The following is a 10276-nucleotide window of genomic DNA, read 5'->3' on the forward strand; positions in this document are numbered from 1 at the left end:
CTAACCAAAGCCACACTCACAGAGGGAACGGGAGCAGGCGGTAAAATCTTATATTGTGACTACAGCAGATGGAGGCAGAGTGAAATTCTCTGTTAAGCCTGTCTCTTTGGTGGCCTGCGATTTCCATTTGGATGTCATCAAAGGCGACCAGAGGTCACATAATCCCCCACCCTAGGTCAATGGCAGGTGCAAGGAGGGAGGGGGATGGAGCACTAGGTCACATGATGTAGCCTGGGTCACATGCCTACAGCTGGGGGTGCAGTGCACCATGATTGGCAGCCCCACTAGAAACATATGGAGCAAGAGAAGGGCAGTTCCCATAAAGGAAATAAGGTGATGAGACAGACACGTCAGGTTTTTTTTTTTATATTATTCCCACGTGCAGAAAAGCCATTATCAGTCCAAATGTCTTAGGAAGGGCAGCCCAGGGTCATACGTGACCACTCATGGGAATATGCCTACTATTTTTTTTTTTTTTTTTTAAAGAGAGAGTGAGAGAGGGGAGAGAGAGAGAGAGAGAGAGAGAGAGAGAGAGAGAGAGAGAGAGAGAGAGTTTTTAATATTTATTTTTTTTTAGTTATCGGCGGATACAACATCTTTGTTTGTATGTGGTGCTGAGGATCGAACCCGGGCCGCACGCATGCCAGGCAAGCGCGCTACCGCTTGAGCCACATCCCCAGCCCCAATATGCCTACTATTTATTCAGATCCCTTCTTAAAGCCAGCCCCATACACAGCTTAGTGCTCTCTGTGCTCAAGGGGACATGCAAGTGCTAAGAATTCTGGGAGGAAAAGTGGTCACTTTATGGTCTGCGTGGACAGAACAGCAGCTGAACCCCTTTCACAAGACTAGGTACTTGAGAAGTTCAGGATTCAGTACAAAATGAAATTTAAGAATTTTGAGAAAATGAAGGCAGCAATTTAAACCAAGTGTAAGGTCCTTCTGAGTTTGGAACCCAGGCCCCTCCTTTCTTGCTCCACTCCCTCAGCCCCCCTCTTACCCAGTGTCCCACAGTACAAAACCCACCCACCCACACACCCACCCCACACACTCTACAGACTCAAACCCAAACATCTCTGCAGCTAGAGGGCTCTGCAAAGCCCTTTTGAAGTGTTGTGTACATAAAGCGTGTCTCCTTCAGGATGGGTACTTATGTTTCTCTTTCCCAGAAACGGCCCCAGGATTCTTCCTGGGACTGGGGCTGAAGACCATGAAGGGAGTAGCTTCTGTGATGGAGTCCCCACCACCAGGACTGATCCATGTGTTGATCCTTACTATTTGACTCTTGCCGTTTTATATGCACTGATGCCTTCCGGTTCTCACAACCACCCTGTAAGCGAGGCGCAGGGGCAGGAACGAATTGCTACCCCATTCTTCAAAGAAAAAAAAAAAAAAAACTGGGATGTTAATAAATCAGACAGCTAATCAGTGGCAAGGCTAGGATCTGAATCCGGATCTGACAGAGAGTAGAGTCCCCCCTGTTTCTGCAACAGGAAGCAGTGCTTGATCCCTAACCCCACAGAGTCCTGGATACCAGACACAGGGCGGATAAAGACATTTTTATCTTGAGGTGTATCTTGCACTGCAGTGTTCAAATTCTCTTAAATTAATCAACCTTGAAGGTTATCATGCAGGGGAGAAAAAAATGTAGGCCAACCAACATACCTTTGGTAAGTCAGTGTCAAATCCTGCTTGACAGGTATCTGTGGGTTCCAAGTTAAGATTAAGGAAACCTGAGCCACTAACCGTAAGGGTAAGGGTCGACCATTCTGCAGAGATAGGACAGGCTTGAGATGATTTAGGAGAACTGGAAAAGAGAAGGTAAACTTTTCAGATCTTTCTAAAACATTGATTGGATCAATTATTGTGTGAGGCGCATGGAGCACAAGTTTCTATGGGTCTGGGGTCCGAGGAATGCATGCCATGGCAATGCTTAGTGCAGACATTTCCACGGCCCCCAAAGCCTACAGGATACATACCCACCCCCTGGCCCGGCAGTCTGGGCTTTGGTTTATCCAGCATCACTTCTCTCATACAGGGAATGCATTGAATGCTGCAGAAGGGAATGGATCGCAATAGGGAGAGCGGGTGTTAGAAAGAGAGCTGAGAGGGAAGTGGGAAGAGCTGTTGCTATGGTTTGGATGCCAGGTGTTGCCCCCAAAGCTCCTGTGCCAATGCGGGAATGTTCAGAGGTGAAAGGATTGGGTGGTGAGAGCTGGAACCTTGGCAGCCATGTTTGAATAGACTTGTTGGGTGGTAACTGTGAGTGGGTGGGGCATGGCTGGAGGAGATGGGCCACTGGGGTGGGCCCTGGAAGGGTGCATCTTCCCTGAAACCCCTTTGTCCCTCTCTCTCTGCCTCCTGGCCACCAGGAGCTGAGCTGCTTTCCTTCACCGTGGCCTTCTTCCATGAGCAGGCCCAGAGCAAATGGGACCAGCCCACCATGGACTGAACCTCTGAAACATGAGCCAAAATGATCATTTCCTCCTCTAAGTTGTTCTTGTCAAGTATTTTGGACTCAGTGAGGAAAAGCTGACTCACCTCCAGGTGGTACCCTGAGTTAACAGTGAGTTCTCTCTGGGGCTGGGTTGGCTTCACTAGGAGGCCATGTTTTGCTTCCCTGGCCACCAGACTTCCCTGGAGAAGGGTTCTGGCCCCCTACCACCATCTCAGACGGGATGGTATCCAGAAGTCAAACACAGGCCCCTCGGCCTCTCTCATACTGGGGAAAGTGTAACCAATAACTCTAGGTTTTTCCCACAGATGTGACATGGCCCACAGAGAGACTGTCCCTCCCCTCAGCCCCCTCCTTCTCCAAAGAAGCTGCTTCAGTGAGTGCCCATGACATTACTGACTGGGTCTGGCCTCCCCGAGCTTCATCCAGCTTCTCAGGGACAGTCGCAGTTGACTTCCTGCCACGGAGCGTTAAACGGGATCCTCATCTGCCTGATCTGAGCCTCTGGCCAAGCCCCCCACCCAAGACTTAGAGAGCTCAAACTCGTTCTTGCTCCGACAGGTACCTGCATTCCCCAAGACGGTTCAATGTAATTTATGACAATTGTGAAATTTCCAGGAGCACTTATATAGCCACTTGGCCCTATGTGTAGTTGTCCCTCAGTATCCGTGGGGGATTGGCCCCAGGACTCCCACAGATACTAAAACTCAAGAATAATGAAGTCCCTCGTGTAAAATGCCATAGCGTTGACACATCACTTATGCACACTCTCCTGGACATTTTAAATCATCTCTAGGTGACTGACACCACCTGATACAATAGAAATGCTGTGTAGATCGCTGCTAGACTGTGTTGTTTGGGGAATACTGACAAGGAGAAAATCTGTGCATGTTCAGTTCAGATGCAATTTTTCCCTCCCGAACGTATTTGATCTGAGTGGGGTTGAATCTGTCAAGCTGGTCTCAAGGACGAGGATGGGCTGAGCCAGGAGTCTATGGTGCAAAGCCAGCCAAGTGCTTTGTGATTCTTCTCATCTGGGTCTGAAATTTCCCTTCCTGGTTCAGGAAACTTCCTCCTCGTTAATGTGTCAACTCCGTCACCTCCAACTGAAATGTGTCTTTCTCCAGGAAACAAAACTAACAGAAGAGGCTCAAAGGGTGTCCCCAGGCCAGGAGCATCACTTTGGAACTTGTAAGAAAGAAAAAAAACCCGCAAACCTCTAGAACCCAAACCAATCTTTCTGAATCAGAAACTCTTAGGATGGTAATTGCTGGTGGTGAAGCCCAGCAATCTGTATTATCAACCTAAGGCCTTCAGGGGATCTGATACATGCCCAAGTTTGAGAACCACTGTTCTAGGACCTGAATCAACGATTCTCCATTCTGACACCTGGAGAGCTTTTAAAAATTGCTGATTTCTAAGCCCCGTCACACACCAATCAAATTAGCGGCCCAGTCAAACTCTGCCTGGGGTCTGGGGTTGTAGCTCAGTGGTGAACTACTTGCCTGGCATGTGTGAGGCGCTGGGTTCGAATCCTCAGCGCTGCATAAAAATAAATAAATTAAACAAAGCTATTGTGTCCATCTACAACTAAAAATATATTTAAAAACAAAATCATCCTGACCAGTTCTAGATCAGCAGAACTATTCAGGTATCTTGCAAGCACGTAAGCAATAAGAGTGGCTACTGTTTTAGGCAGTTGGGGCATGGGATCATTTGTTATGCAGCTGTAGCTAACTGACTCAGCATCTGAATGGCCATCTGGTGGTACTTGCTCAGACTCAATGCTCAGTTCTTTTTGCTGCTCTCGGGCTATTCTGGCTATTGGTAGCACAGCCTGACATGGGCCCTCAAGGGACCTTTGCACTGATCCTGCCCCCACCTCCGGCAAGACAATCAATCAGGGGCAGAAAGGCGCTCCAAACAAGAGCTGTACAACAGAATCATAATGCAAGCTGCATATTCCTTTTAAATTTTTCCATTAGCGTAAAAAGGAACAGTGAAATCAATTTTAATACTATGTCTTTTTGCATATTTTATTTTACCAGGTATTTTCTTTAACCCAGTATATCCAAAATATCATTGTTTCCACATGTGGGCCACCTGTGGCTACCACATGGGAGAGAACAGCTCCATGCACTTTCCTGGACATGTCCCTTCCAGGCAACAGTGACAGCAGGCGAGAGTAAGAAACAGAAGGAGCATTAGAGCTAAGCCTCTGCCAAGCCCACGTCACGCCAAGGCTTCACCCAAGACCAATTATACCCAGCATGCTGCCAGGTGTAAGACATCTGCTCACACTGTCCTCTCGCCCTGCATGCTTCCTGTCCCGCACCGCTCAGCACACAGGTCACCATCTCTGGGAAGCCTTCTTTGAATGTCCATAGCACTAGCTTCAGAATTCTCAAATAATTCTTAAGAGCCCAGACCAAGACCCATTTTTGCCTTTTGTTGAGCACTTACTATGTGCTGCGCATTAGGCTCAGGGCTAAACCTGAATTGTCTCATTGGACACCTTGTGCACAACACAATGAAATCGGAATCAGACTCCTCCTTATACAGAGGTGGAAACAGGCTCGGAGAGGTCCAGGGGGTTCCCCAAGCTCACTCAGCCAGAAAGTGGAGGAGCCAGGGTTGGAGCCTGGGGCTGTCAGGCTCCAGGGTCCGTGATGTTCATGCCTGACTCCTGGCTAATCAAAGTGGGGTTCCTTGGAGAGCAGCATCAACATCACCTGAAAACTTGCGCGAGATGCAGAATCTCAGGTTCCAAGTCCACGGAGTCAGAATCTGCGTGTTAACAAGATCCCAGATGGTTCGTGGGAATATTGAATCGTGGGAGGCTGGCCAGGGCTAGCCCTTGAACTTGCCTGTTTGTCTGTTTCTGTTTCCTCCTGAGCTCACCAGCCCTGCAAGGGCAAGGAGTCTACATTTTCCTGTTTCGTGAACACCTAGGACAGAGTGTGGCACAGCGTTGCCCAAGTCCTTTCACCGGGTTCTTCTTATCTCCTCCACCCATCCATTGGAGTTTCTGCAAACCACCCACTTCCCTTCTCTTCTTTTTCTTTTCAGTCCCGCCCGGGGAAGAGAACCAGAGCACGTCAAGGATGGCCAATTAAATCAAACATCTGCCTGTGTCCTGACAATAGCCTGTTCCACTCCCAAAGTACACGGCCTGCCAGCGTCCTGGGGCTCCCGGGGCCTGGCACCAATTACAGAGCTACCCCACCCCCAGCCGGGGCCAGGGTGGAAGTGGCCCGTGTGCTTTTCAGGAAAGGGTTCTCTCCAAATCCAACCCCTTCAGCTATTCTAGGAAGTGTTCATGCTACTCAGCAGAGGGAGTTCCAGAGTTTGCACCCAGGAGGAAGCTGGAGATGGGACTCTGGAAGGAGGGAGGACTTGGAGACGAGGCATTTAGGGCCATATTTTGATTGTGTCCAGTGCCCGTATTAAAGAATGGGTGAGCTGATGGAAACTGGGAGATGGTACAGGCTGAAGTCCCCGCAGTGGGCTGTCCCCGTGGAGCCACCCCTGATAGTCACATCTCGGAAGAGGAAACCATGAGCTATGGGGGGGATGGGAACTGTGGACCCAATGTTGGTTCCAACCAAGATAGGGGATTTTCAGGATCTTAGAACATCAGAGCAGGCTGCCCCACCCATGGCCAAAGATGGAGATTTCAAAAGATCTGTTTAACGTTAAGTAGGGATTAGCGTGGGTTGGAACTTTGTCCATCTTTTTGGTGCCGTGGAGACCAGGGGTGCAGGAACACCTGGATCCTGTCCCTGACGGACCCTCTCTTCACGCGTTCCTTTCCCATCCCCCCATCCCCCAGTTCCTTAGGGAGCCGTATCAAAGGGTAGCGTGTATCTCAGAATGAAACCCTTCTTTATTAGTAGTTGAACCTAATAATCACCAGTGTAGAACTCTCCTGCAAAAAAAAAATTAGATCAGAGCACTTAGTTTAAGCTCTATACTAAAACCACCTTCCATGAATCAAAATCCAACTCCATCCAGGGCCAATCCAGTGACCATTACGTGAGGGAACGTTCGAGAACTCAGGCAGGACTTTAGATGAGGCCGAGCAGGAGCTGTGGACTTTGTTGCACACTGATCCCTCCTGCTAGGGCGCATGGCCCAGGGGGTGTCCAACACTCCAGTGGAGCCCGTGGGCACCCTCCCCTTGGAGAGGAGCTGAAGGGTGATGGGCAGAGGTGGCCAGGCATGCAGTGTGCGAAGTCCTCGCTGTCTCTTACAAGTGAGTAACTATCCAGTCCCCACTCAATGCACGGATGAGAAAGCCAAGATTCACAATGGAAATGTGGCCAGCCCAGGGTCACCCAGTGGGAGCACTGGCACAGCAGGAATGAGAACCCACGCTTCCGGTTTCTGGTCTGGAGCTTGGTGGATGGAGGCTCTTTCCACTTGGACCTCGCCTTCAAGGTGGAGTCAACTGTAAACGGATGAAATGAACTTCAGTGGAATGGAGCCTCCTGGAAATGAAAGCAGCATCCTCATTGGTCAAAGTAGGACCGCATGGTCAGCCCTGGCTGGGTGTGTGTGTGGGACACTGAGAAAGCAAGATACGGGATCCTGAGGTCGGCTGGCTTGCATGATCCACAGTCTGATAAGAGTAGAGAAACAAGTGGGGGAAGGGTAACTTTAGGTATCATTATCCAACCCAGTGATAATATCATGCTCCTATTACTAATGAACGTCCCGCTGTTGGAGAGCTAAAGTGATTTGCCCAAGGTCACAGCTAATTAATGGTCCCATCACATCTCTGCCTGACTCCAGAGTCAGCCTTTACCTGCGACAGCACCCTGACTTTCAGAGAGAAGACCAAACGAGGGAGCTCTTCAAGAGTTCGAGGGGCTGGGGCTGTGGCTCAGGGGTAAAGCACTGGCCTGGCATGTGTGAGGCCCTGGGGTCGATCCTCAGCACTGCCAAAAAAAAGAAGAATTTGAAAATGACACAGTAAAATTATGCTACTGTTTTCTAAATCATCTCAGTTGACTCATACATAAAATCTACACACATCTTTTTTCAAGATGAAAGAGCTCATTTTTTTTTTTTAACATCAGTGTGGGATCATTCATTCTTCACAACAGAACGCGACACAGTGGCTGTGTCACTTCCCGAGCCACCGATTATACATCACCTTTGTTTACGACCCGCTCAGCCCATAGATCCAGATTCACATTGAGTTTAACCTGCCTGGTCCTCGATCTCCTCATCTGAACATGGAGCTGATCATTCTAGAATGTTCCCAAGGTGCCCTGTGAGCTCTTATAAAATACTGTGACAAGCCATGTGCATTCACAGGACAATAATTGATCGTCAAGAGCCTAAACAAGGCTCCTCAGGAAATCCTGCTACTTTCCAAGGTGCAACTCGGAGATAGTTCTAAAATATTCTAAAATAGTCCCCATAATTCAATTTTTTTTTGGTTATAACACACCCTCGCCAAAAATCTAGAACATTCTGAGGCTCGGTTTCCTCAGCAACAAAGTCCTGTAGTAGCATAAAAGCATCCCCCCCGCCCCATCCCTCATCAGACTCATGGCAAGCAGGGCGCTGTCCCTGAAGGACGCGGTTCGTGGGCAGCGTGTCCGCCGTGAGTTGACGTGACCTTTCCCCCCTTATCTGTCTCGTCCCTGGAGGGACAGGTCCTCTTATTACATTTTCCCAGCCTGGAGTCGAGCTCCACAGGCAACCTCCTGTCATCTGCTCTTCTGATGGCCATTATTTCTTCTAAGAATCTAATTAGGATCTTTTAAAGAGTTCGGCCTGGGAACAAGGGAATTGAAGATGACTCAGACCGAGCGCTGCCTCAGGCCAAGCGAAAAGGAAGGCGATCACTCATCGATTGTTTTCCGTCTCTCGTTCCAGTCCGCAGGCCGGACAGAAGGTGGACCCCTTTCCTGCCAACTCTGCGGGCAGCTGCAGCGAGCGCAGAGCCGTGGGAGTCTCTCAAGCTGCAGGAGTTTAGCCACATATCATCGCAGCTAGGGCTGCGCTCAGTGGGCAGGCACCAGGCCGGGCCCACCACGTCCCTTTTAATTTTCTTCTTTTGGGGATTAAAGGAAGACTAGATTTCAGAGCTTGCCTTCAGCAAGGTAAGGCCATGTGACCAGTCCTAACCAGCCAGCTGGAGCAGAAAAGACAGATGTGTTTCAGAGCCAGGACTCAGCCTTCAACCAGCTCTGCCGCGAGGCGTTTGAACTGCTGTGGGCCGGAGTCCCTGAGTGACCATATGCAGGAGAGTCCCTCCACCACACTCCCGACCCCCCTCAGTCAGACATGGGGAAAAATGAGAAATACACCTCTGTTAAGCGACTGAGGTTCAGGGATTCATTAACTACCATCACCTAGAGGGAAATCAGCCTGGCTGGTTTAAACCGTAACCTTCAAACCAATTAAACGGAGAGTGGCGAACTTAGGGAGAAAGAGGATGGCTTTCCTTGATCTGGTAAGTGTTTGGAGGGCAGAGTGCCGAATGCCAGACACCGTGTTGGTGTTACAAAAATGAGTGGCGTCTCTGCCCTCACGGGCTCAGGGTCTGACAACAGCAGCAACCCAACACACGGCACAGTAAGCAACGCTGCTGGAAATGCAACGCAGGTGCAAAAAGACGTTCTCAAGGGCCAGGTCATCCCCTCTGTTCAAAACAAACCCACAAAGCTTGTAAGAGAGGAAAGATAATCCAAGTCTCAGTCTGGGTTCTTCTCTCTGCTGGGCTCCTCCTACCAAACCTCACTGGTCTGTGAAAACTTAAAATAGTCCTTTATAAAAAGCAGCAGCCGGAAGCCCCACCAGCCATGGGAGGTGAGCTGGGAGGGGGTCGCCCATCACGGTGGGGCCAAGAGGTCCTGGGGCAGCTCTCTGCCTGAAAGGCGCCACCTGGACCCGCAGATCCTCTCCTCAGGAGGAAAAGGCCCAGGAGAAAGAGAGGAAGCTTTATCTCGGAAATCGAGAGCAGAATGGTGGTGACTGGGGGCTGGGGGCGGGCGGGGAGGAAGTGATGGAGAGAGGCTGGTGGGTGGGTACCAGGGCCCCCCCCCGTCAGAGGGCAGCTCGAAGGTCTAGGGGCCACTGCGCAGGAGGGTGACTGCGGAGAACGGTGACCTACTGCCCCCCTGGAAAAAGCTAGAAGAAAGCATTCTGAGGGTTGTCAACATAAGGAAGTAGAAAGTATTTAAGGGAACGGATCCGTCACCCTGATGTGGACATCGCACGGTGGATTTATGGGAGGAAACACCACGTGGCACCTCGTTGATGTGAACAGGGCTTGTGAATCCATTGAACAGTAAAGTTAACAATTTTTAAAGGAAACGAGACGCACTTCCTCTCTCCCCAGGTTCCAAGGCTTTGCTACTTTGAGTAGATAACAATTCATGACCCACTCAGGAGCGAGACCATCCTGTCCCCAAATCCAAGGAGTCCGCTCCGTCAGGTCCCTTCTGCTAGCACCTAGCCATTCACTAAGCTCCATGGGTGTCCCCCCAGGCCAGGGCTGGGACAGGCGTTGCTGGGAGCCATTAGCCAAGTAGGTATGACAATTTCCTTGCCAGCTACCCCCATGTTGCTTAGTGGAAGGTGACCTTGCTCAAGGACCAGGGCGGATCCGTGTTTAGGGTGTTCCCCGTTTAGGATAATCCAAGTTTAGGGCTTTCCCGGTTTAGAATAGGGCGTATCCTGCTGCCTGAGTTCCCCTTGAGTTCTCACGGGATTCAGAATATATTTGGGAGACAGAAGCCCAGTGGGTGTGGATTTGGGCAGAGAACGTGGATTTCCCCAGAACGTGTTTGTAGACGGCCGGTG

This window comes from Callospermophilus lateralis, chromosome 19 (genome assembly GCF_048772815.1).
Source record: "Callospermophilus lateralis isolate mCalLat2 chromosome 19, mCalLat2.hap1, whole genome shotgun sequence".
NCBI classification, from domain to species: domain Eukaryota; kingdom Metazoa; phylum Chordata; class Mammalia; order Rodentia; family Sciuridae; genus Callospermophilus; species Callospermophilus lateralis.